The sequence below is a fragment of the Chrysochloris asiatica genome, unplaced genomic scaffold (genome assembly GCF_000296735.1).
Source record: "Chrysochloris asiatica unplaced genomic scaffold, ChrAsi1.0 scaffold00010, whole genome shotgun sequence".
NCBI lineage: Eukaryota > Metazoa > Chordata > Mammalia > Afrosoricida > Chrysochloridae > Chrysochloris > Chrysochloris asiatica.
The window spans coordinates 10,060,926-10,088,540 of record NW_006408528.1 but is presented as its reverse complement, the minus strand read 5'-3'; positions in this window follow the sequence as shown (position 1 = coordinate 10,088,540).

The following is a 27,615-nucleotide window of genomic DNA, read 5'->3' as shown; positions in this document are numbered from 1 at the left end:
GCATATGATTCTTGGATGGAAATTTTTTTCTTTCAGAATTTGTATATGTCATTCCACTGTCTTCTTGCCACATGGTTTCTACTGAGAAATCAGAGTTTAGTCTTATTGGTTCCCCTTTAAATGGAACATTTTTTTATTTTCCCAAGCTTCTTTCAGGAATTTTTTCTTGTCTTTGGTTTTGGCAAGTTTGATTCTGATATGTATTGGTGACTTTCTATTGGGGTCTATCCTGTTTGGTGTTATTTTGGCTTCTTGAACATGTATCTTCCCATCTTTCATGATGTTAGAGTTTTCTTCCAACATATCTTCAACACTTTTCTCTGTGAATTTTATTGTCTCTTGCTGTTGTGAAAATTTGATAAACCATGTTATTCCACTTCATAATATCCCACATAAATTTTATACTGTCTTTGGATTTTTTTCCTTCTTTCCTCTGATTATTCTAGCTAACCAGTGTTGAGAGATTTAAGATCACTACTTCAGTCCACTATTAATTCTAATCTACTCTTTCATCTTTTCTGTGCATTGTTCATTTCTGAAATCTTAGAATAAATCTGAATTTCTTTTTGCAGGTTTTGTATTAATTCAAATTTTTCATTTATTTTATCTATTTGTTCATCCATTATTACAAAATGTGCCAAGATCTGGAGTCAGAAAACCAAAATGGAGGGACACACACAGCATTTTTCAAAATGAAGCTAACTGAAGAAAAAAAAAAAACTTTGACTTGTGGTAATAAAGAGCAAAAAACTGAATGATGCAGAAAGCATCAAAAGAAGATGGAAGCAATACACAGAGTCACTGTATCAAAAAGAAGTGTTCAATGTACAGCCATTTCAAGAGGTAGCATAAGATCAAGTGATACTGGTCCTGAAGAAGGAAGTTCAAAGTGCTTTGAAGTCATTGGCAAAGCACAAGTCACTGGGAATTGATGGAATACAAAATGAAATCTTTCAACAAACTGATGCAGCACTCAAGGTACTCACTCAAATATACCCAGAAATTTGGAAGAGAACTACTTGGCCAATTGACTGGAAGAAATCTGCATTTGTGCCCATTACAAAGCGAGGTGATTCAATGGAATGCAGAAATCATTGAACAATATCATTGATATCTTATGTGAGTAAAGTTTGACTAAAGATAATGCAAAAATGACTGCAACCATACACTGACATAGAACTCAGAGGTTCAAGCCAGAATTAGGTGAGGACATAGAATGAGGGGTATCACTGCTGACATCAGATGGATCTTGGCTGAAAGCATAGACAATCAGAAAGAAGTTTATTTGTGCTTTATTGACTACACAAAGACTTTTTATTGTATGATTCATGACAAGCAAAGTATGAGTATTCTGAAACACTTGTGCTCACGAAGAACCTGTACAAAGACCAAGAGGCAGCTGTTCTAATAGAACAAGGGAACACCATATGGTTTAAAATCAGGAAAGGTATGCACCACAGTTGTATTCTTTCACAATACTTCATCAATATGTATGCTGAACAAATAATATGAGAAGCTGGATTATAAGAAGAATGTGGCATCAGGATTGGAGGAACACTCATTAGCAAACTGCAACATGCAGATAATACAACTTTGCTTGCTGAAAGCGAAGAGGACTTAAAATACTGATGAAGATCAAAGACTACAGCCTTCAGTAATGGTTGCATGTCAATATAAAGAAAACAAAAATCTTCACCACTGGACCAATAAACAACATCCATGTAAATGGAGAAAATTTTGAAGATGTCAAAGACTTTATTCTGCTCGGATCAACCATCAACACTCATGAAATCAGCAGTCAAGAAATCAAACGGCATTAAGCAAATCTGTTGCCCAAGGCCTCTTTAAAGTGATGAAGAACAAAGACGTCAGTTTGAGGACTAAAGTGCACCTGACCCAAGCCATGGTATTTTCATTAACCTCATAAACATGTGAATGTTGGACAATGAGTAAGGAAGACCATAGAAGAATTGATGCATTTGAGTTATGGTGCTGGAGGAAAATATTGAAAATATCATGGACTTCCAAAAGAACAAATAGATCTATGTTGGAAAAAGTACAGCCAGAGTGCTCCTTGGAAGCCAGGATGGCCAGACTTCATCTCTCTTATTTTGGATATATTGTCAGGAGGGACCAATCACTGGAGAGGATACCACATTTGGTAAAGTAGAGGGTCAGAGTAAAAGAAGAAGACCCCAATGAGATGGATTGGCACAGTGGCAGCCACAATAGGCTTAGGCTTAACAAAAATTATAAGGTTTGCCCAGGACTAGGTAATGTTTCATTGTGTTGTGCATAGGGTTGCTATGAGTCAATACTGACTTGATGACACCTAACAACAAAAACATGAATTCAAATCGACTCCTTTGTCTTTTCTATGCATTTTTAATTTCTTAAATCTTAGAATTAATCTTCTGAATTTCTTTTTGTAGGTTTTGTATTATTTCAAAAATTTCATTTATTTTATCTGTTTGTTCTTGTAGTGTTTTCATGATTTCTTCTAGGGCTTGTTCTTTGTTTTCCTGGCTTTCCTCTATCTTTCTCTCAATTTATTGAAAAAGCACCTAAGTATCACTTGTCTGCTGTAGTTTCATTACCTGTCTATTAGAAAGATTTTCTGGCTCTGTATCTGGGATATTTGTTTGAGTCGCTCTCTCTTGTTTTTTCATGTGAACTAAAAATGTCTGTTGTTTCTGAAATATTGTGGTTTGTTATGTTTGCTTTTGATTGTATGTTAGTATATTCTTAGATTCTCACCAACTGCTTTCTGATGGATGTAATTAGAAAACAAAAGTGAATGCCCAATTCTCCATTTGCTGTTTATGCAGCTCAGTTTAGGATTGCTTTGGCTGTTGGTGGCTGCTGATCAGTTGGTATAGGAGCTGGCAATGGTTTTTGCCCTGTAGGTGAGTTGCAGAATTAGGGTTTTGTCTGAATTTTGTGGACATGAATTCTTCTCCTTTTGGGTGAGAAAGTAAACAGAATAAAACCAACTTGCAAACAGTAGTAGAAAAAATAATAAAAGAGACAAAAAACAGACAGCAACAGAAAAAAAGCACACAATATAATGTTTAAGAAATAAAAAGAGGGACAACAAATAGAGTTATAGAAGAGAAAATTTTAAAGCAACACTAAAGAAAGCCAGAAAGAGGGGAAATGAAGAGAGTCTACAGAGTAATAAAGAAAGATGGAGGGAAAAAAACAAACAAAAACAAAAACAAAGAGGAAGAGGTGTGAAAAGGGAAACAGAAAAATAAAAGAATAAAAAACTAAAGCAGAGTCAGAAAAGATTAAAAGCATAGGAAGGAAAAGAGCGGAATAAGCAGAAGAAAGAATAAACAAAGAAAACCAAGGAAAGGAGGAAAAAAAGAAAAACAGTACAGGTGCTGGACCCAGAAACAAGAAAACTCTAGAGGACTCCTTTTAATTAAGAAGCTCATGAGGTGGCTGGGAGAGGGATGAGATGGCAGTGGTCACAGCCCTAAATGACCTTCCTATAGGCCCAGGTGCTGTCCAACTGGACCAAAGGGTTGCCAGGGGCTGGGCCAATCAGGTGACTTTTCAGGTTCTGTGTATCTGGGGCAGAGTCCGCTCAAACCCAGGCACCAAGGTAGTACCACTGCCACCCACCTCACTTTGGTGGGGGCCACAGCCTTGTGACTGTGAACTCCCAGAAAGCAGGAGGTTGTACTGGGGATAGATGTGGGTAGGGACTGGCCACCCTTTAGGCATCAGAGGTGGGGAACAAAAAAGAAGCAAACCTTTCCAGTTGTCAGTTCCTGCCATGAATCTGCTCTGCCAAGCTACATCTGCTAGTGACAAAAATTCAAAATGGCCATGGACATCTGGTTAGGAAACCCTTCAGCAGTCTGTCGCCTCCTTTGCTGTCCCTGCTCAGCCTCTCCTCCCAGTAAGTGTTCAAGCCACTTCTCTAGCCTTTTCTCTGAAGTTCAGGGTTGCAGAATTAGCATCAATGTGTGTTTCGTTTGGTATCCCTTAACTTTGTTTCAGAGAGTCTCAGTAGTGTTTCTAATTCATCTACCATCTTGGTTCGTCTCTGAGTTTTACTATTTAAAGTGGGGTCTCTAAACTACCAGCATGAGCATAACATTTGTTGTTGTTGTTAAGTGCTGTGAAATTGGTTCTGACTCATAACAATCCTGAAGAGGATTTCCAAAGAGCAGCTGGTGGATTTGAACCCCTGACATTGTGGTTAACAGTCCAGTGCTTACTCTGTAGCACCACACCAGGATCTGGGAGCTTTAAATGGAGAATCTAAGACACACATGAGATTTAATAAATTAGAATTTGCATTTTAACAAGGTCTCTCAGGGACTTTTATGCCCATTAAAGTTTTAGAATCTTCTATTTAGAATATATGTTTAGAAGATACATCTGACATTAGGGAAGCTTCAAGATATGGATGTGACTTAGTCCTTATTTGTCACTCTCAAAGTCATAGATCTCCACCTGTGTGCTTTTCAGGCATCAGCCTGAAGCACTCTTTATATATATCCTCCCTGCCCTTCCACAGCCTAAATTCCACTGAACCTCAGGTTCCAATCTTAACATATTCTGGGGAATACTTCCTGGTTTCACCCCTTACTGTACCCCAGCAACAGCATTCAATTAAGGCTTCCTGCTAGGAAGTATGTCATGCTGAAAGCTTTTTGAGGGTAGAGTTCTAGCTCTGTGTAACTACAGCATACACACAGAGCCCGTTGAATACTAGGTGCTTATATTACTTGTAAAGAGAGTGTAAGAATAAAGGAAATGACTTACCTGGGCAGCCACACAGCTGGGTTTGAAGCAGAGCTTTGACTGAACTTTCAAGTCTTTGTACTTCCCTGTACCCTCTAGGTCACCTACTAAACAGCCCAGAGTAAAAGATGCAGAAATTACAAAGTAGAGTTTATTTTATGCAGAAAGTGCATTTCTTTTCATTTATAATGTTGTTAGCATCACCATGCAGAGAGTTATAATACTTTGAATGAAGAGTAAAGACAGATATATGAGAAAGAAAAGCTGAACTTAGAATAAAATACAAGATAGGAAACAGCTATTAGATACAATCAATGTTTAAAGGAAAATTCAAATATATATCATATTCTCCCTTGGTTCTATTAAAACTTACTCTTATTTGCACTTTTTCTTGAATCACTTAAAAACAATAAGTGTTTGTATGGATGCTGGTTCACAGATCACTTTTGGTGTAAGTAAACATTGCTCCCATTTTATGGTAATTGTGTTACACCTAGGGCTGAGGAATTTAATAGTAATTTCACTCTTGCTTTGGAATACCTTCCTTTTCTTTATTTCTTCCTTTCTTTTCTCCCTTTCTCTCACTCACACACACATACTCTCTCTCTTTCTTCTTCTTAAAGGTATAAATGAATCTCTTCTTGGTCTGATTGCCAGACTTTCCAGTAATCACAACTGATTTTTTTGCAACATGTGGGCAATTTTCATTATTTTGGTCCAGCAGTGACCTTTGGAATTCCGGAATCATTTTCCCTCCCCTTCCTGGTGCCCCTAGGAGACCCAGATGCACAAACATCTGAGGGACTTCTCGGCATCTTCACATCTGTTGGCATAGAAGATGAAGGCCACTGTGTGGTAGATATTTGGCAACAGGTGTTTAACATGGGGAAGAATATGTTGGATTTTGAGGTATGGGCAGAAGCAATATTTAATTCTTAGTTTCTAGGCTCTTTGGAAACACTTAGAAAACAAAGTTCATCTGTTTATACAATGCTTACACTGGGAAACCACAGTAAGCAATTGCTAAGTTAAAGTTAGACAAGTTTTTGGTTTCAAAATATTCAGTTCTCTATCAATTTTCTATCCAGAAAAACTCGGTTTTTCAATCTGGAGCTATGCCTCTTGGATGTGTTTGAATCCATAGAATATTATTTATATAAGGAATAGCTTACTTGTTTTTATATCCAGTTTCTAACAGTGTAGTACACATAGTTAAAATTCTTTCCAAGACTAATTAGCCCCGTGGAAGGTATTCACTAGGAACTCTGTGTGTGTGAAATATCATCTATCCTATCTGCCTTACAAAAGTTTCTGAAATCATTGCTTTTCTTTGCTCACTGGTAGTAAAGACTCTAAATTACAGAAACAATAGAAGCACTGTGTTTAACCCAAAATATCACTGAAATTCCATTTTAGGAAAATCTGTTTCTTTCAAATTTTCTCAGAGAAGTACAAAGTGTTGCTTGGTGTGCAGTTATCTGCCGGTATAAATGGTATAAATGGATGATTACTTAAATACGGCTTCTTTTAGAAGAGCGTTAGAGGACTTTACAAAAGCATCAAGCTGTGCTGCTATACAGGTGAACCTCTAGCGAGTAAATAATTTGACTTAAAGCATTCTTAGAAACTTTTCTTATCTCTTTATCTGGGCAATAATTGCTGTTATTTCTAATCTGATGTTTAAATCAGCTGGACTTCCCAGTATCTTAAGAGTTGGAAATTATTTAATGGGATTGGGAAGATGGTGAGAGGGTCAGAGATAAATGGTGATCTTCATCAAAACACCAAGAGATTTACCTTTCCTGCCCTCATAGCGTTGAGTTGATCACAGTCTAAATCTACCCTGATACCTTTCAATAAACATGCTTACAATGCCCCATATTGTCATTAGATATTGTTGTGTCGACGTGGACTCATGGTAGCCTTACATATAACAGAAAGAAACATTTGCCTGATCCTTCCTTCACCATTGCCATGATCGTTGATATGCTTGAGTCCAATTTTGAGGCTACTGTTCCAATGCATCTCATTGAGGGTTTGCCTCAATCCTCTTTACCAAACTGGTCAAAAGACAAGGTTTCACTATCTTTGCTTTTAAGGATCATTCTGGTTGTATTTCCTCCAAGACTGATTTGCTTGTTCTTCTGAGAGTTCACAGTATATTCAGTATTCCTCACCAACATCACAATTCAAATTCACCAATATTACTGTCTTCTTTTTTTCATTATCCAGCTTGTTCATTTATATGAAACAACTGAAAATTTAATGACCCATAGATATTTTATCAGAAGGTCATTCTTTGATGTGTCAGCCCTAATGATCTGGAAGAAGTGACTTCCAACTCATACAGTCTGTACTGTTATAAAAACACAGAGATGATCCTTTCATGGGGCACCACCCAAATCCTTTTGGAGAAAACGAGCTTTCCCTAACAGTTGTGAAACAGTCTTTGTCCTTTCAAGGTCCAAGAATTTGGCTTATATGTATGACCACATTTTAACTTTGAGTTTTAAGCCTGCAAGTGCCTACTAAGTGCAGAGTTTCAAAAGTGTACATCAGATTTCATAGGCATTTACCAAGAAAGTTTTTGAAGGCCTTTGTGATCAGACTTGTTTTTCTTAATTGATTATAATTTGGTGTTTATAGACTAAAGTGTCATAATACTTCATGGATTTTATTCTTCTCGGTGGAGGGTCGGCTAATCCTGCCAGTCAGACTTGATAGGTAACCCAGCAAAGACATTCCACTGGTGGAGAGAAAGACCAGATAGGAATGTGGGTGACCCAGCATAAATCCATTCTATTTGAATAGATAAGAAAAATCATTTGAAGCAATTGTTTGGGCAACAAAGCTGAAAAACAAACCCACTGTAATTGAGTAAATTCTGACTCATAGCAATCCTAAAGGACAGAGTAAAACAGCCCTATAGGGTTTCCAGAGCTAAAAATCTTTACAGAAGCAGGCACTACATCTTCTTCCTACAGAGCAGTTGTTGTTGTTGTTAAGTGCTGTCGAGTCAGTTCCAACCCACAGTGACCCTGTATAGGGTTTCTGAGGAGTGACTGGTGAGCTTAAACCGCCAACCTTGAAGTTCAAACAGCTTTGCAGTAGGACGCTTTAACCCACAGCGCCACACCAGGACTCCATAGGTGTGTTCAAACCATCGATGCTTTGGTTTCATCACTGTGTCACGAGGGTTCCTATATGGATAACCGATCTATAGAATCACCTTTCAAAGACAAAGGTCACGTCATGATCCTGCAAGTAAGCCAATTCAAATACCATAATTGCATTCCCTCACTTGGCATACAGATATGTAAAAACTGTTTCCCAAATTTTGTCCTGAATTTTGTTTCACCATTGCTCTGTGAGACAAGTCAGATGTACTCCTATATATTTCACAGAAATTGGAACCCAAAGAGACTCCCAGACTACCGCCCATAAAACACCCATTCCTTCTCTCAGTTCAATGTTGGCATCAGTTTTCTCTTCCTTCCTCACCTAACTTAGTCAGATGCTTTCCACTTTTCTGTTACTCCCACTCTTGCTGAATTTTCTTTATAGAAAAATTCATCTGTTTCAACTCCAGGTGTAATGACAGACCTTCTAGGAGGCCTGAGAATGATGACGAAGTAACAAAGACCTACTGACGGTGTGGGAAATGACTGGAGTTTCCATGAAGTGCAAGTATCACTGACAAGCAAGAGATCCAGGAATCAAGAAGTTAGTAGTGGTTTCAAGTCAGGTTGCCAACCTCAAGGTCGACAGTTTGAAACTACCAGCTGTTCAGTGGGAGAAAGATAAGGTTTTCTCCTCCCATAAAGATTGACAGCTTGGAAAACCCTATGGGTAGGAAGTGACACCGCAGCACACTACCACCACCAGATTTCCTTTATTATTGAAATTTTTATCATAACAATTCATCTTTAGCCATCTAGTAACAAAAGATGTATTTATTTTTACTCAAAATATCACATCACTAGGATACTATTTCGGAATAAAAGACACTATGACAGTATTTTCCAAAGACGGATACCATTTCTCTGATCTCATTAAGTTCTTCAAAATCTTACCATTCCCTGACTAAGAAGTAGAGTCTAATTCTCCTCCCCATAAAATATAGGTGGGTTTGTGATTCAGTTTCAACCAATAAAATGTGGCAGAAGTCTGTACAATTATGAGGCTAAATAATAATAAATGTTTCATCATTTATCTTGTTGCATGGAACACTCAGTACTGCAGTCCTTAGTCATTATGTAAACAGTCAGACTGCCCTTAGGTTGCCATGCTGTGAGGAAGCCCAAACCATTCCATCCCCAGACACCTGATGGAGAACCCTTGAAACTATATGAGATCGATGGATGCTAGGTGAAAAGGTAGGTAAGATGGATAGATATGGATGGGTGAATGGATAGATATAGACAGATATGAAGAGATATTCAACCACTCTAGGCCACTGTTTCAGCATCAGCTACTATTTGATGGGAAAGACCCTGAACCATTTCACCCAAGTGAACCCATCCCAATTTGTGAGCTTTAGAAACTGAGATAATACTGTGAGTGATGTTGTTTTAAACTGTTAGATTTTGGGGTAATTTGTTATACAGCACTAATGAACAAAACAACCACTATTCTTTACAACTTAAGAGAAAAAACCCTGTGACTTGATTACTCCAAGTTTCTGTAATTATTGGCAAGTGTCTTTATTGACCACCATGATACTCACTTTCACTTGCTTCTTTAACATGAATTGGTTTTATAAAAGGAATTGGGAAATAATATAGCTTAATAACCTATGGCACCCTGATGTAGCACTGTAGGATAAGCACTGAACTGCTAACTGCAAGGTCAGCAGTTCAAACCCACCAGCTGCTCCTTGGAAACCCTTTACAGGAGAGCTACGAGTCGACTCGACAGAACATAACAAGAACAACCTACGCATACATCTTACAGGTACCATTTCCCCTGCTTATACTTGCCTGGTAGCTCTGGTAGTGTAGTGGTTACGAATCGGGCTGCGAACCTTAAGGTCAGCGGTTCGAAACTACCAGCCGCTCCGCGGGAGAAAGATGAGGCTTTCTACTCCTGTAAAGATTTACACCCTAGGAAACCCTATACAGGGTCGCTATGGGTCGGAACCGACTCAATGGCACTTAACAACAACAAATAACAACAACAATACTTGCCTGACAGCATTACCTTTAAGGTGTGCACTGCATTTCAATACTGCATCTAGATCATATTTAAAGAATCTGGTATGCATTCCCTCTACCTCTTGAAACTATGTCACTTTCCAGATATGAGAACAAAATAACATCACGTCATCTTCTCACTAGTTAGCAATCAGCTTTGCAAAATATGTTTTACTTATTGTCCTTGTCTTATTGATTTTTTAAACGTATTTATTTTTGTGTAAAGTCAAATGTACTGACACATGCTGTACCTTTCTCTTAGAAAAAAAAATACACATGCTTGACATGACAGCTGCGTGTACACAGTAGAAATGTTCTGGTTACAAAACAGATCATTTCTACATTTCAGAGTTTCAGCCTTTCACTAATTTGGCAAAGTGGGTGTTTGGGGATTGCTTTTTGCCTTCTCTTTCTCTCTCTTTTTTCCTTTTTTGGCACTTTGGAAAGCTTGGGTGTAGGATGAGAAAAGAAGCAATCCTAAGTTGATTTTGAAAAAGCAAAAACAAAACACAAATCTGCTGCAAGGACTCTACTGTTAAACATTCTGCCATGCTCTGGTGACGCTGCTTACTAAATGCTATATCTGAAAGATGGTCCATGTTGTTATTGGTAAGTGCTGCCCAGTCAGTTCCAACTCATAGTGACCATGGAGAGTGTTTCTGAGAGGAGTGGCTCGTGGGTTTGAACTGCCAACTGTGTATTTACTGGTCCAATACTTATTCTACAGTGTCACACCAGGACCCAGAGACAGTCATATTATTGTTGTTATTGTGTGCTGTCAAATCAGTTCTGACTTACAGTGACCTAGTATACAGTTTCCAAAGAGCAACTGGTGGGTTTGAACTGCCAACCTTGTGGTTAGAAGTCCAGTGCTTATCCTACAGCACCACACCAGGACTCCAGAGACCATGATAGTGGAAATCAAATCATAGTCAATAACTTTACTTTTGCGATTTCCATGAAGATACTGAAAACTTGCTATAGCATGTTAGTTAGTAGTCATGCCCTTAATAAAATATGAATGGCAATGAGTATGATTTTCTTGTACAACACATTTATTTTAAAACTCAAAAAGACAACTCTAAAGCTAAGTTTAATATTTCCAACTCATACAAATGGAAAACTGTATCTAGTCCAATTCATTGATGTGGCACTGTAGGATAACTGCTAGACTGCGAGCAACAAGATTGGCAGTTCAAACCCCCCAGCTGCTCCTCAGAAACTCTATACAGGGTCACTATGAGTTGGAACCGATTCGACAGCACTTAAAACAGCAATTCATCTAAACAGCTCAGAGAGTTGAGGAAATTTTTAATTTGTAGAAAATTAGAATTTGAAAACATGGTTCATCAATTTAGAACTAGAACATGATCTCATGATTGTTCAGATACTTGACTACTTGTTATTAGGGCCTTTTCTATTTATTATTATTATATTTATATATTTCTGTTTATATGTTATTATTATTATAAAAATAGTAATTATTATTACTATTCATAATTTTTTAAAATCCCTCCGTAGTTCTTGATCTTTTTCCCATATATGTTATTTGAATTGTGTCTTTTTGAAGCAGCTCAACACTTTGGTGTTATTGGATGAATGCAAAGGACCTCTGGTGGTGCTGTAAGATAAGCACTGCATTGCTAACTGCAAGTTCAGCAGTTCAAACCCACCAGTGACTCGTAAGGAGAAAGATGAGACTGCCTGCTAAAGATTTACAGGCTGCTCTATAGAGCCTGTATATTCTATATAGGCTGCTACGAATCTGAATGAACTCGATGGCAGTGGGTCGAGTTGGGTTTGTTGTTGTTGTTAGGTGCCATCGAGTCCATGCCGACCCATAGCAACCTATGCACAGCAGAACGAAACACTGCCCGATCCTGGGCCAACCTCACTACTGTTGCCACGCTTGAGTCCATCGATGCTGCCTCTTGGCCAAACCATATCGTTGGGGGTCTTCCTCTTTTTCTCTGACCCTCCACCTTACCAAACATGATGATATCCTTCTCCAGCAACTGGTCCCTCCTGAAAATAAGGTCTGAAGTATGAGAGACGAAGTTTGGCCATCTTGGCCTCCAAGGAGCATGCTGGCTGCACTTGGGGTTAGTTAAATGCATAGCTTCTGTATTTCTTGCTGTTGTAAGTTCTACTGAGTTGGTTCTAACTCACAGCAGCCCAGGATAGGGTTTCCAAGGAACAACTGGTGAGTTTGAAACTCTCACCTTTAGGTTCAAACCAACCTCCAGATAAAGTCCAGTGCTTTACCTTATAGTGCCACACAAGGACTCCAGCTAATGTACTAGGCAGGATTCATTCATTTCCTCCTTTGAAAATGCTACCAGTAAAAACTAACTACATTAAACCTGCCTATGGTTTTGGCAGAGCATAAAAACGCTATGACTCCCAGCTACACTATTAACTTAATATCTGATCTCATTAGGCTATGTAGTTTTCAAAGCATAATATAAACAAAGTAGAATGATTAACAATTTCTCTGAGTAATGTGGTAAAATCATTTTTACAACAATTAGTTGTTACACGGGAGTCTTGGTGTGGTGCTGTGGGTTAATGCACTAGACTGCAAAGTCAGTTTGAACCACAAAGTTGGCAGTTCAAGCTCCACAGCTGCTCCTTGGAAATCCTATACAGGGTTTCTATTGCACTTAACAATGAAAGTATCTGTTAAATGAAGGTATCTGTCTTTACATAGCACTTGCATTTTACTGTGTCTGTATCTTCACTGTTTATGAAAAAAACAACTCTGATTTCAAAGACATGGAAGAAATGAAAAAAAAAAACTATAGAACAAAAAACCTTATTTTTATTCTCATATGTTTTCAATGGTATGAACAGATCTTCTTTTTTTCCTTAACCCACAAGCCTGTATTTCAAAAAGCTACTTCCAACCTGTCCCTCAGTGACTGAGCCCTTACTCTGGCCCTCTTTTTCCAGAGTACAAGCTGATGTATGAGATGCTCTTCTATGTCCTATTGTTTGTCAGCAAGATGTCCCTGCTGGACATGAAGGATGGCTTCCTGGTTTTCCAAACTAGCCATTAACAAACTCCATTACTACGAGACACCCATTGGGATCTAGGTCATCATGAATACTGACTTGGATGTGGGACCTATCTGGGATGTGTTGCATCACATCTACAGTATGTTGTACATGGAACTGGTGGGGGAAAAAAAATCTTCTGTGCCCTTTGGATCCAACTGTGCAAAGTGAGGTCTTTCACTCCAGACTGGACTCCTACGTCTGATCTCTGCCCTTCTTCTCTACCCAAGCAGATGAATGGAAGCAACCCATCATCCTGAGAAGAATCCATATCTGCCTGGGAACTTTCCTAAATTGTCATCCAAAGACCTCACTGGAAGCAACACCCCCTCACCTTGCCCCAGAACCCTTCAGGGTCGATAGCCTAAGTCTCTCTTGTCCATGCCCTTTCCAGCACCTGAAGTGTCCCTATAGAAGACCTCACACCTCCAAACCAGGACCTCTCTCCTGAAAAGTTTTCATCTTCTCCCTTAATGATCCTGGGAGAGGCAGAAAATAAACTTTTTGTCACCATCAAAAAAAAAAAAAGAAAAAGCTATTTCCATTAATCCATTGTGTTGCTTATTTGACATTAAATGAAAAAAATTCAAAATTAGATTTCAACTATATAGAGTATATCACAGTTATATATATACTGGTATGGTACTGTAGGATAAGTACTGAACTCCTAATGGAAAGGTCAGCAGTTCAAACCCAACAACTGCTCCTTGGAAACCCTAGACAGGGTCACTCTGAGTTGGAACTAATTTGAAGACACTTAACAACAAAGACAATATATTTGTTCAATTTTACTTAGGTAAGTGACACTTTTATATTGTCAACTCTAGCAGAAATTGAGCTTGAGGATTTATAATATTGTAATTTTTTTTTTTTTTCTTTCCTAAATGGAACCAATTGTGACTTGGTTTTTTCAAAGCAAGGTATCCCCCAAGTTTGGTTTTCAACACTGCCTTGCTTTTTATTGACAAAATCTAAATGAGTCAGTTCTGTGCTATGCAAAATAATTTTTTTTGTGATTATTTACCCCTAACTACTTAGTTTTATTATTTTCTATTAGAGATTGACTAAATATAAACAAAAACTGGTTTTGTTGTTTTAAATTGATATCTAATTGTTCTGTTGGTGCCTTGGATAAGACTTTAAAAATATTTGGTTTACACAACATGATTGATGTAGTAATTGTTGTCACTGAATTTATACACACAAAAATATTGAATGGGAAAATACTGTGTTATATAGTTTTTTTTACCACAATAAAAATACACTAGTTGATTTGTTGAGATTTTATGTATAATATTGATGTAGATATGAGTGTCTACCATTTTTCATCAGATTTTGATGTCATCACATGTTGTTGTTGTTAGGTGCCGTCGAGTTGACTCCAACTCATAGTGACCTGTACAGGGGTTTCCAAGGAGCTACTGGTGAAATTGAACTGCAGATCTTGCGGTTCAAATTGACCTTTCAGTCCAGTGCATTATCCCACAGCACCACACCAGGACTCCTTACTACATATAGACTATGTGAAGTTACTGGACTTGTCTTCCCCGGGAAGACATCAAGCTGGGTAGACTGACTTAGGAGTAGGCACTTCAGGAGGACTTGAGAGCTATCAAAGTTCAGTGGAACAAGACTACAGTAAGTCCCTGGGTTAGGAACGCCCTGACAACTAAGATTTGCCCTTTAATGTTATGTAAATTTGCCCTCACTTCTAAATAATTAAACCAACCCCTACTGACAACAAATTCTTCATCACAATCATCTTCACTTACTGCTTATGCACTTTTAATTCATTAAAAAGGCTTCTAGCCTTTTCTTGCACTACAATTAACCCACTTCCTTTGATTATGGCCTATAGTGATCCCTATAGAACAGATGTGTTAAGTGCTATCCAGTCATTTACTCATAGCAACCCTGTATAGGGTTTCCAAGGAGTGGCTTGGTGGGTTTGAACTTCCAGTCTTGCAGTTAGCCACCCAGTGCTTATCCTAGAAAGTAGATTGTCCTCTAAGGTTTCTGAGGCTGTAAATCTTTTTAGAAGCAGACTGCCTCATCTTTATCCAAGGATTCAAACTGCTGATCTATCAGTTAACAACCCAGTGCTTAACCCATTAGGCTACAAGTCTTCTTTCTTGCACTAAACCTAACCTAAACCAAACTCAGTGCCATTGAGTCTATTCCAACTCACAGCAACCCTACCTAGGATTACATCTTCACAGAAGCAGACTGTCTCATCTTTCTCTGGCCAAAGCAAGGCTAAACCAGAACCGCAAACACCTGTTCCTACTTACCAACAAATTCAATTTAAAAACACATTCAGAAACAGATCTCATTTGTAACCCAGGTACTACCTGTATCATTGTTGTTGTTGTTGTTGTTAAGTACTGTCAAGTCGGTTCCAACTCATAGCAACCTTGTATAGGGTTTCCAAGGAGCGGCTGGTGGATTTGAACTGCCAACCTTGCAGTTCAAACCGACCTTGCAGTCTAGTGCTTATCCTACCAACCAGGACTCTGTATCAATAGGGACACTAAGCTCTTTTATATCATTAAATTAAAAAATTAAACTTTCACCAAACAAGCAATTCTCAGAAAGGAATTAAAGCAACTCCCTTTGAGACTTTTATGACATCATCAACAACATGAATTGAATATTGCCTCCCAAACAAAGGTATTTTGAGAGTTTGGGGGAACGTTGAAACAGAGTAATTTTTCAGCAACTCATTGCATTTTTTAGAGCAATATGGAGTTGCTGCCCACCCAGCGCAAGCCCCACCAAACACTTTCTCAAATCGCAGATAGGAAGTCACACTTCTCAACAATCTGAACCTGCACTTTCTATTTCGTTTTTATAGCCTTGCCTTAACAATGTTGTTACTGAGGTTATGGTCCTAAATGAAGCACACATCTTATGTAACAAGATGAAAAGCTTTAGGTATACAATTATTTCCCACATGTCCCATGAACATATAACTAGCTATGTTATTTTTCTAAAATTTGGAATATTTTATACTAAACTTTTATGGGAAATTCTTTTAGAAATTGGGCTTCTGGTTTTCAAACATTTCTTTCTTTTCTAAGAGGTTCTCTATGTTGCTCCTTCTGTCCATATTAAGTACTGAATATAGCACAGAAAACATTTAAGAAAATGACAGAAAAATGAGTATCATCAGTAACTTCAAAGAAGGTCATACAATTAATAATTTGTTACTAAAATCTTTCAGGACTAAACCACACATGGAGGTATTTTTCCCTGCATTTCTCAAAGCAGAAAAAATCTGTGTTTAAGATCACCCTGGTTTATTAATTTTGCAATTGATTATACTGATTGCATGAAGATTTCCATTGCAAAAACAGATTTTTAAGGACTAAAAATATGACAATTATGCATTTAAGTGAATAGCTAACTACATGTTTTCAAAGTAGCAAACACTTAAAACGCAGGCAGTCATTTGCCCCCTTCCATCTACTTGCCTGAAATTTCTATGTACTTAAAAGAAATGCAATGCACATTAAATGATAGCAATCAAGATGCAGTAGTTCAAAAATCTAAAATGAATGATCTTTAGAATAAATTCTCTTTAGAGATAATTAAAATATAACATTGTCTTGATAAAATATCTCCATGTAATTAAACAGAACCTGATCATCAGTAGAGGAAAACTTTTCCAGGGACTAGAAGGTCTTCAAATGGCCGAGCTCAGACCCACCCTGACTTTCTTCACAGCAGCTGTTTCTACCTCAGTCCTTTCAGAGGTTGTCAAAGAAAACCTGGGTGTTGCAAACAGTTAAGCTTTGTACTACTAGTCAAAGACTTGATTCAGACCTACACAGGAAGGTCAAACTTTGTCTCTCATACTTCTGACATATTTTTATGAGGGACCAGTCACTGGAGAAGGATGTCATGTTTGGTAAGGTGGAGGGTCAGAGAAAAAGAAGAAGACCCCCAGAAAGATGGATTGGCAAAGTGGCAGGATCAATGGGCTCAAGTATGGCAACAATTGTGAAGTTGGCCCAGGATCGGGCAGTGTTTCGTTCTGTTTTACATAGGGTCACTATGAGTCAGTACTGACTCGATGACACCTAACAACAACAACAGAGGTGCCTCAAAAGAGAGACCTTGGGATTTGCTTCCAGAAAGGCCACCTGACAATATTGATTCAATTCTCCAACAGAACTGGTGGGGTTGAAAACCTGACTTTTCTGTTAGCAGGCCAACACTTAACCACAGACCACAAGGGCTACTCTTCAAGAGGATGTGGTCTTAAAAGCTCCCTAACTGAACAGTTCTACTCTTCTGGTAGCATAGTGGTTACGAATCAGGCTGCGAACCACAAGGTCAGCAGTTTGAAACTACCAGCTGTTCCACGGGAGAAAGATGAGGCTTTCTGCTCCCATAAAGATTTATAGCCTTGGAAACCCTGTACAGGGTCGCAATGAGTTGTAACTGACTCCATGGCACATAACAACAACAACAACTCTGCACACATGGGTTGTCATTAGTGATAATCAACTCAACGGAAAGTAACAACAACAGGGAAAGGGCATGAGGAGGAGCTGGATGTTTTCAGTCCTCCCAGGGAGGGTGAGAAGTCCTAGTGTGGTGCTGTAGGCTTAGTGCTCTACTTTAAGGTCAATTTGAGTCTTAAGGTCGCCGGTTCAAACTCACCAGCTGCTCCTTGGAAACCTTATATAGGGTCACTATGAGTCGGAACCAACTAGATGGCACTTAACAACAACAATAACAAATGAGGGTGAGGAGTGGTGCTTATAAGATAAGCACTGGCCTGCTAATCCAAAGGTCCAAACCCTCAGCTGCTCAGGAAAAGTAGGTCAAAGGATGAATGAAATTTGATGCTAATTTTAACTGAAAACTGAACCCAGCATCATCATGACGTAATGTCCCATTAACACTGACACCTCAGGAGGGCAGGGCTTATTGTCTCCTTTTTGCTATGGAGTCCCCAGACCTAGAAGTTTGCTTGCCATATATGAAGAGCTTAGTAAGTATGTGTTAAATAAATTAAAGTGTCAAGGGTATTCACTAGAGTGCTTAAAAACATAAATCCTCGGGTTCAATTTTTGCTGAATTAGGGTCTGGAGTGGCTAAGGAGCGTGTATTTCTAACAAGGACTACAGGGGAATTTTAGGATCTAGCAATTTCCTTCGTTTGGGAGTCAATAGATGTGGGTCAATGCCTTTCTCCACCAGTTGATTTGCTGTGACTTTAAGGAGTCAGTCACCTCATCTTTCTGAATGTGATTCACTCATTAAATGATTCTGAACACCCCTCTGTTTCAGTATTGAGTTGTTGTTGTCAGGTGTCATTAAGGCATTTCCAACTCATAGCAACCCTGTGCACAACAGAACAAAACACTGTCTGGTCCGGTACCATCCTTACAATTGTAGCTATGTTTGAGCCCATCATTGTTACCACTGTGTCAATCCATCTCTTTGGGGGTCTTCTTCTTTTTAACTAACCCTCCACTTTACCAAGAATTATGTCTTTCTCCAGGACATTCTTATTAATGGAGAAAAGATTGAAGTGGTCAAGGACTTCATTCTTCTTGGATCAACTATAAACACTCACAGAAGCAGCAGTCAAGAGATCAAATGACGTACTGCATTAGGCAAATCTGCTGCACAAGACCTTTTTAAAGTGTTGAAGAGCAAAGATGTCAGCTTGAAGACTAAGGTGCGTCTGACCCAAGGCAGCATTGATTATAATTTTCAATTAACTCATTGAATAACTCATTCAAATAACTGATGGTATTTCAATTAACTCAGTGAATAAGGAAGACCGTACGTAGAAGAATTGATGCCTTTGAATCGTGGTATTGGAGGAGAATACTAAAAGTGCCATGGGCTGCCAAAAAGAACCAATAGATCTGTTTTGGAAGAGGCGCAGCCATAGTGCTCCTTGGAGGCCAGGATGGCTAAACTTTGGACATATTGTCAGGAGGGAACAGTTGCTAGAGAAGGATGTCATGTTGGGTAAGATGGAGGGTCAGAGAAAAAGAGGAAGACCCCCAACAAGATGGATCAGCCAGGTGGCATCATTGATAACATCAAGTGTGGCAGTGGTAGTGAGGTTAGCCTGGGATCGGACATTGTTTCGTTCTGCTGTACATGGGGTCGTTATGAATCGGTTCTGACTCGATGGCACCTGACAACAACAACAACAACAACCACATGTCGAAAGGATGAGAGATGAACTTTCACTATCCTGGCTTCTAAAGAGCCTTCTGGCTGTACTTCCTCCAACACAGATTTGTTTGTTCTTCTGGCATCCATGGTACTTTCAGTATTCTTTACCAACACCATAAGTCAAATTCATCACTCTACTAATGAACAAAACAATAAAGTCTTTGTCTTAGAGCTTATGGGCCCTCATCTTTAAAATGGGAAATAAGTAATACCAAAACCTAGGGCTAAGTATAAGTTAAATAATATAGAAATATAAATTCAAAGTTCAAAGCCACAGCCATTGTGTGGAAGTCATGTCTTTACTAAAGTCCCATTTAAGTGGCAGCAAAGGAGACACGCCACTTAGTAAGTACAGAGCAAAGTTTTCCAGAAACCGTTGTTAACCTCTTTCTCTCACCTTTCTCCTGTCTGGCAAGGAAATAGGATCAGAAAGATATGTGTATTATAAAAACGTTTGTCTTTTTTTTCCATTTAAAATTTCTATTACTCAAGATAGTCCACATTTCAACTAAGATGTGAAATTAGTAGCTATCACTATCAGCATTGATTATAATGCATTTTGCTTGCAGCATGTTCTCAAGTATAATCTCAGTTGCTCTTTTAAAAAATGTATTTGTTTTGTTGCTATTGTTGACAATATATGCAGCAAAACATGCACCAGTTCCTACCTGCACAATTCAGTGACATTGATTATATTCTTTGTTGTACAATCATTCTCACTCTCCTTTTCTGAATCATTTTTTTTTCCCAATTAACCTAAACTCATTGCCCTCTAAGGTTCCTATCTAATCTTTCAAATTGCTGCTCTTGTTGCTTTGATACCATGTAGATACCATAAAAGAGCATAATGCTCAAGGCACACATTTTTTACTACTTAGGCTAAATTATATCTCAACTGATCTTGAAACCCCACTTAAGACAGACAGAATTGCTTTCATTATCCCATTTCATTGATGCTCCAAGAGCTGAAGCTCATTTGCTTAGGACAGTATACTGGGAATTGTTGCTGTTAATTGCCATCTAGTAGGCCCTGACCCATAGTGACCCTGTACAGGATTTCTGCGGAGTGGCTGGCGGATTTGGACAACCAACCTTGCAGTTCAAACTGACCTTGTCAAGTGCTTATCCTACAGCACCACACCAGGAACCTAAATCATGCACAAGTTTTCACTTTGCTATCCCTGATCGCTTAAGCACAGTTGTTCAAAGCAAGTACCATGTCTTAGAAGGCCTTGCTCCTGATAATGTGACCCACAGACCAGAGCATCAGAACCACCTGGAAGCTTGTCAGAAATGCAAATTCTAGGCCCTTTTGCAAACCAATAGAATCAGAATCTGCATTTTAAAAAGATAATCCTCCCTTGTGTGATTTGTGTGTGAAGGATCATTCTAGAGAAAATAACTGGTATACATAGAGTGCAGGTTGACTCATTTAATGAAATTTGATTTCTTAAAGTGCTAAATTAAACTTGTGACTCATACCACTCAACTAATACTCATATAATACTATCTAATAAATAATCTTTTACTACTAACCTGTGAATGGGTGAGTGAATGTATGAATGCCTAATTTCCATATTATTCTCTTGTAGTCAGTTATCTGCTGAATCCTTCAGGATAGTCTCAGATTGAAGAGCTTGAAAATACAGAATTTCATTTCTACAGCACGTGATCAAACATCTAATGATTTCCTTAAAATGTGTGTAGATTCAACTGTTTTCTAATAAGCACTTATATGGCTTAAGGAAGGAGGGGTACCAGGGAACTTGTATCCTCCTGTGAGGATTCTAGATTTAGAAGTACAATTCATTTTTTAAAAGCTCTCCATCACTGTGAAACTGCCTCAGTGAGGACTGGATTCTAGAACTGGAATAGTCTGACAGCAGACATATATTGATGCAGGAAATCCTGGAGAAGGCAAAGGCAACTAAAAGGAGAAGGAGAGCTGGGCTGACAGTCTCAGAAGGTTCCTAGTCAATGTGCACTTTCTAGAAGGTAAATTCAGTACATACCCTGTACCACTAAGATGTCTAGTACAAGGATCATAGTATATCAGTATGGCACACACAGGGAGTGGGCAAAAAACATTACCAGATGATAATAGTTAACAGTGTCAAGCAATTGATTCTCCTTTGCTCCATCAGGTAAGAGATTTAGGATAAGCACTGGGCTGCTAACCAAGAGGTTAGTGGTTCACAGTCACCAGTTGCTCCTTAAAAACCCTATACAGTGTTGCTATGAGTTGGAACCAACTCAACAGCCCATAACAATTCAACAACATGGCCAGATTAGAGATACCCCTGTGGTTTTGAACCACCATTCAAGCTTGGTTTCAAGATTTTTAGACGAGCTACTCATTCTCTTGGAAGCAAGTAGGAAAGTCTGTATTAATTCCTGTGGGTTCCCTAAGTATTTTGTTAGGGTTCCCTAACAAACTTTAGTTTGTTCTTTAGGATACAAGGTGTTTTTAAAATTATTATTATTTGTGTTCTAATTGCAGTTAAAATTTGTATGACCTCTTGCTTCCTTTTCACACACACTAGGAAAACAATGGCTTCTGGGTACTAGATTGCTTGTGTCCTGATTCTGAGTTTGGTTGGTTTTTCTGTTAAGCTTGCCTGTCTCTAGTTCTATCCAAATGACTATTTCATAAAACTCTGGAAGAATCAGATGATAACCCAATAATTTCCCTGCCTTTCTCTACCCCTCCATCTAGTTTCCTGCTGGGAAGTCTCTCTCATATCTGAAAACTTTATACATTTCACCAAAGAAATTAGCCCTCTAGGGAATATCTTTAAATTGGTTCTCCTCTGGTTTGATTTCTTGAGAAGGAACAAATAGAAAAGTTAAGACTGAAGACCTCAGTGATTGAGACTTCTGGAGACCACAGGAACAATTCAGTTATGGTGTCCTGTCCCTTCTCACCAAAACCTACGGAGTCCTGGTATGGCCCCATAGGATAAGCATTAGATCTTAAGGGCAGTTTGAACAGCAAAGTTGGCAGTTCAAACTCACTAGCTGCTCCATGGAAACCCTATACTAGGTCACTATGAATAGGAACCAACTCAACAGCAGTAAGAAAAAAGAAAGAAAGAAAGAAACATACTGCCTTGGAGTCCTGATGTGGGGCAGTTAACACTGGATTGCTAACTGCCAGGTCGGCAATTTAAACCCACCAACCACTCCTTGGAAACCCTATACAGGCTTGCTGTCATTAGGAACTGTCATAACGGCACTTAACAACAACACACTGCACTAGCTATTTGCTTCATTTGCTTTATCTGAGTATCAGAGACAAGCAGTGGGATTTCACCTAAGTTCTGTTCAACTCTCCACCTATTTACCTGCAGTAAATATGAAAAACTAGAAAGAACAGTGGCAAAGCAGGCATTCTAAGTCATGAAAACACCCACCTCTTATTTAAATCAAAGACAATGTCACACCCAATATCCAGACTAAAATAAGACTCTGAATATTTCACAGCCAATTGAAATGACATTATGTGCCCTGCTTACAAAATCAACATATTACTGGCAGAATCCTTAAAAATTCTGGAAGTTCAGCATAGTTCTAATTGCCATCAATTCTGTGATCATTGTTCCTTCATAAATTCAATACATGAATTCATTTTCTCTAAATCAACCAAGTTTCAGCAAATGTGCAAGGAATAAAGAATCTCAATCAATCACTCAGGTTAATTTTCATTTGAATACTATATTACTATATAAATAGTAAAGAGGACAGTCTGTGCCAACATATTCCCCATTTTGGGATCAGTTCTCCATACTAAGAAGAGAAGATTTCTGGGCTGATTTTTTTTTTAACACTTGTAAATCAGAACTTTCCAGATAAATTTATCTAGAATTTTCTACAGGAGACTGTAACCTGTACCTGTCTAAAGAAAATATCCATCAGTTTCATAAATATTCTGCAAACTGATAAATTTCTTTAGTGTTTACTTAGCTGTGTGTTAACTAAGGGCCCAATACAGAAACGAAAATGCAACTATTTCCATTTCAAAGCTAGAAATGGTACCAAAAAAAAAAACAAAAAACTATGCATATAATAGATGCACATAACCTCACGAAAAAAATAAGCACGATTAATGACAATTAAAATTATTGTCATTTGATCATATAATTCTCTTGAAAATATTGCAATTAGATATTTGTTGTTGTTGTTGTTGTGGAGTGCCCTTTAGTCAATTCTGAATCATAGTGAGTGACTCTGTAGAGGGTTTCCAAGGAGCAGCTGGTGGGTTTGAATTGCCAAACTTGTGGTTAGCAGTGCAGTACATATCCTACAATGCAACACCAGGAATCCACAATAAGATGTTTGTTGTTGTTGTTGTTGTTAAGTGCCGCCGTTGAGTAGGCTCTGACCCATAGCAACCCTGTATAGGGTTTCTGAGGACTAGCTGGTGAGCTTGACCTGAGGACCTTGCATTTCAAACAGCTTTGCAGTCCAGCACATTAACCCACAGCAACACACTAGGACTCCATTGTTGTTGTTGTTAAGTACCAAGGAGTCGGTTCCAACTCATAGTGACCCTGCACAGGGTTTCCTAGGCTGTAAATCTGTCAGGAGCAGAATGCGTCATCTTTCTCCCGCAGAAAGGCTGGTAGTTTCGAATTGCGGACCTTGAGGTTAGGTACACTCAAAATTTTAAATGTAAGTTTTTCGTTTCAAACAAATGGAAATTATTCTGACCCTAAATAGAAAGATGTTTGGGATTTTCTTCATAGATGACATTTTACCTACCTCTGATTTACATCCTGATTGCTTTGTTTTTAAAAAAATGCATTTTCAAAAAGAATAAAATAGAGGAGGAGAACATTTGAAAGTGCCATGGGCTGCCCAAAGAACGAATAGATACATTTTGGAAGAAGCGCAGCCAGAGTGCTCCTTGGAAGCCAAAATGCCCAAACTTAGTCTCTCATACTTCGGACATATTGTCAGGGCATATTGTCAGTCACTGGAGAAGGATATCTTGTTTGGTAAGGTCAGAGAAAAAGAGGAAGACCCTCAAAGAGATGGATTGGCCAAGTGGCAGCATTGATGGACTCAAGTGTGGCAACAGTAGTGAGGTTGGCTCAGGATCGGACAGTGTTTCGTTCTGCTGTGCATAAGGTCACTATGAGTCGGTACTTGATGGCACCTAACAACAACAACAATATACACTTAGAAATCTATACCCTAATAGTTCTGGGTTTGGTTGGTGATAACAAACATATCTTAGGTTCAAGATACACCCATCAAGAGGGCAAGATGAACAGATCAGTACTGCACAAAAGCTGAATGCTTAAGCCTCACCACACAGGTAATTAACTTTGAGTAGTACAAGAACTTTCGTGTTCTTTCCTTGATTTTGCCTCAGGTATTAACCACCCAAAATGTAACTGACTGCCTTTAAAAATCTCTGGCAAACAGTTGAGTAGCAATTTACATAACATAACAAGAACCTCACTAACATGACAACTAAAACATTAAAAGCTAGTTGGGATTGCTTTTGTTATTGGGTGCTTGAGGCCATTTGGAATAGAAAGAATTCTGCAGCTAATTACAAATGCTAGTGATTACTAAACTGAATTTCCCTTCTAGTGTTAAGCAAGACCTACTTCTAAAGGGAGAGTCATGTTGCAGTTTATAGAGTTGGTGTGCTTGGTTTGACTATTTAGCCTCAACAAAAAGTAATCTTAATTGTCACTGAAATTAGATGCTACCCCATGTAAATAATATTTCCTCAAACTATCTTTAAAATAATCCAAGTATGCAAATCATAACCCTAATCTGAATATCCCTGTATATGCAGGACTCTTGTAATTAATAGAAGATGACATTCTTTAATTACCCAAGAATAAAGTATCTTCTGTTATAAGGGTTTTCATATTATTTTCCCTTTATTAAGTATCCTTAACTGAAAGATCATCTGATAGGACTGCTCAGTAAGATAATTAACTTAGTTAACCCCTTTGCTTACTGGTCACTGGACAAGAAGACAGTGGAGCTCCCAGTACATATGACACATTCCAGAAATATATTAAAAGGGACAAGAGAAAACATGGTACTCATTTGCTCCCAACTCTCCCTTTGTTGTTGTTAAGTGCTGTAGAATCAGTTCTGACTCATAGGACCCTTTCTAGGGTTTCCAAGGAGAAGTTGAACCACCCCCAACCTTAAGGTTCCAACTGACCTTGCAGTTGAGCATTTTTTCCTACAGTGCCACACCAGGGGTCCAGTCTTCCCTTTATGATTGTTTAATTTGTTGCATCTCCCAGCCACAAGAAAGCCCATTGACATAAAGTGGATTCCTACTCATAGATAGTGACCTTTTAGGGCAAAGTAGAACTTCACTTGGGTTTTCAAGGCTGTAAATCTTTACATTTGCAGACTAACAGACTAACACATCTGTCTCCTGGGGAAGCAGCTGGTGGATTCGAACCATCTTTCAGTTAGCAGCCAAGCACTTAACCACGGTGCCACAAGGGTTCCTTCACAGAAAGTGGTAAATTTGAGTTTGACAATGCACTTTTCTCAGAAGCCTTCAGTGCTTATGTCATACTTTCTGAAAATTAGTAGTCTATAAAGAATAGATTATTAATACTCAAGACACATCTTACTAAATGCATGTCTTAGTAAATATATGCGATATATATATACCACATGTCCAAGTGGAGAGTTTCACAAAACATCCAGGTTATAGTTCAATTCCCGGCTCAAGTTGTCAGTGCTCCCACCAGCATGACGGAATGGGTCTTTCCATTTCTTTATCAATATGACAAGAAGAGAATTTGCTTGTATTGGTATCTTTACTTTGAAGTGAAGTGAAACCCCCACCGCTTTTATTTTGTTGGTAAAAATCCTTAAGAACCCTCCTGTCTTTGACCCCATATGGAGTCCTATAATCTAGTCTCACTTGGGGCACCAGAACCTTTTAGGCCATCACTGCTGAAATTGGTAGTGGAAAGGAAAATAATATCTCTCAGATAAGTCAGAGAGACTAACGGAAATTGTGAGAAGAATATTAGAAAGAAAATAAAGCTGAGAGGGATTTTTGTGTTTCATTTTTTATTTGCTCTTTTAAAGTTAACTCTTTGCTGTTTACTGTATTCTTGCTTTCTTAGCTTTATTTTACTTGTTCTGGTGAATCAGCTTTTGGACTATTGTAAATCATTAAGAAAACAATTTTTAAAGTTCTTAGAAACCTTTGTTTCATGTATCAGACAAACCATCCAAAAAATTGTTCCATCAATGTCTGGGAAATTTTAAAATGAGAGATGTTGTTGGACTACACATAGATAATACTGTTGTTGTTGTTAAGTGTCATGGAGTCCGTTCTAACTCATATCGACCCTGTATAGGGTTTCCAAGGAGCGGCTGGTGAATTTGAACTGCCGACCTTTGGTTCAAACTGACTGTAAGGTCCAGTGCATTGTCCTACAGCGCCACACCAGGACTCCAATACATAGATAATGTTGTTATTGTTGTTTTAAGTGCCATCCAGTTGGTTCCAGCCCATAGCAACCCTGTATAAGGTTTCCAAGGAGCCACTGGTGAGCTTGAAACACCAACCTTGTGGTTCAAATGACTTTGCAGTCCAGTGCATTAACCCACAATGCCACAATAGTAGTTATTTATTTAAAGGAGGAAAGAGATAGTTCTAATTTATTTGTATATTATATTGTTATCCCTTGTTCCTAAATAAATTTTATGTAAGGAGCTCTGGTAGCGTAGTGGTTATGAATCGGGCTGCGAACCACAAGGTCAGCAGTTCAAAACTACCAGCTGTTCCGCGGGAGAAAGATGAGGCTTTCTGCTCCCGTAAAGATTTCCAGCCTCGGAAACCCTGTACAGGGTCGCTATGAGTCGGAACCGACTCCACGGCACATAACAATAACAACAACAACATATTTCCTAATTTATAAGATAATCAGTTATACTAGTGATACTCCTGGTGTGGCACTGTAGGATCAACACTGGACTGCAAACAAGGTTGACAGATCAAACCCAACAGCTACTCCTCAGAAACCCTATATAGAGTAGCTATGAGTTGGAATCAACTCAATAGCACTTAACAACATCAACACTAGTTTAAATAAGATTAAAATAGAGATAAGCAAAGTGATCATAAAACATGAGGAAAGAGGAAACATAATCTTGCCAGGAACACTGCTATAATTAACTTCGGTTTCCTAAGAATCGGAGCACACAAGGAAAATAAAATGGATTACATTGCTCCTAATATCAACATTATCTAGAGAGACAAATGCTTTTCTGACAAATGTTTGGGACAAAGATATCATCAGTCCCACAAAGCACACACACACACACCATAGAGCAAAATGACAGCAATAAATTCATACCCATCAATGTTGTTGTTGTTGTTGTCAGGTGCCATC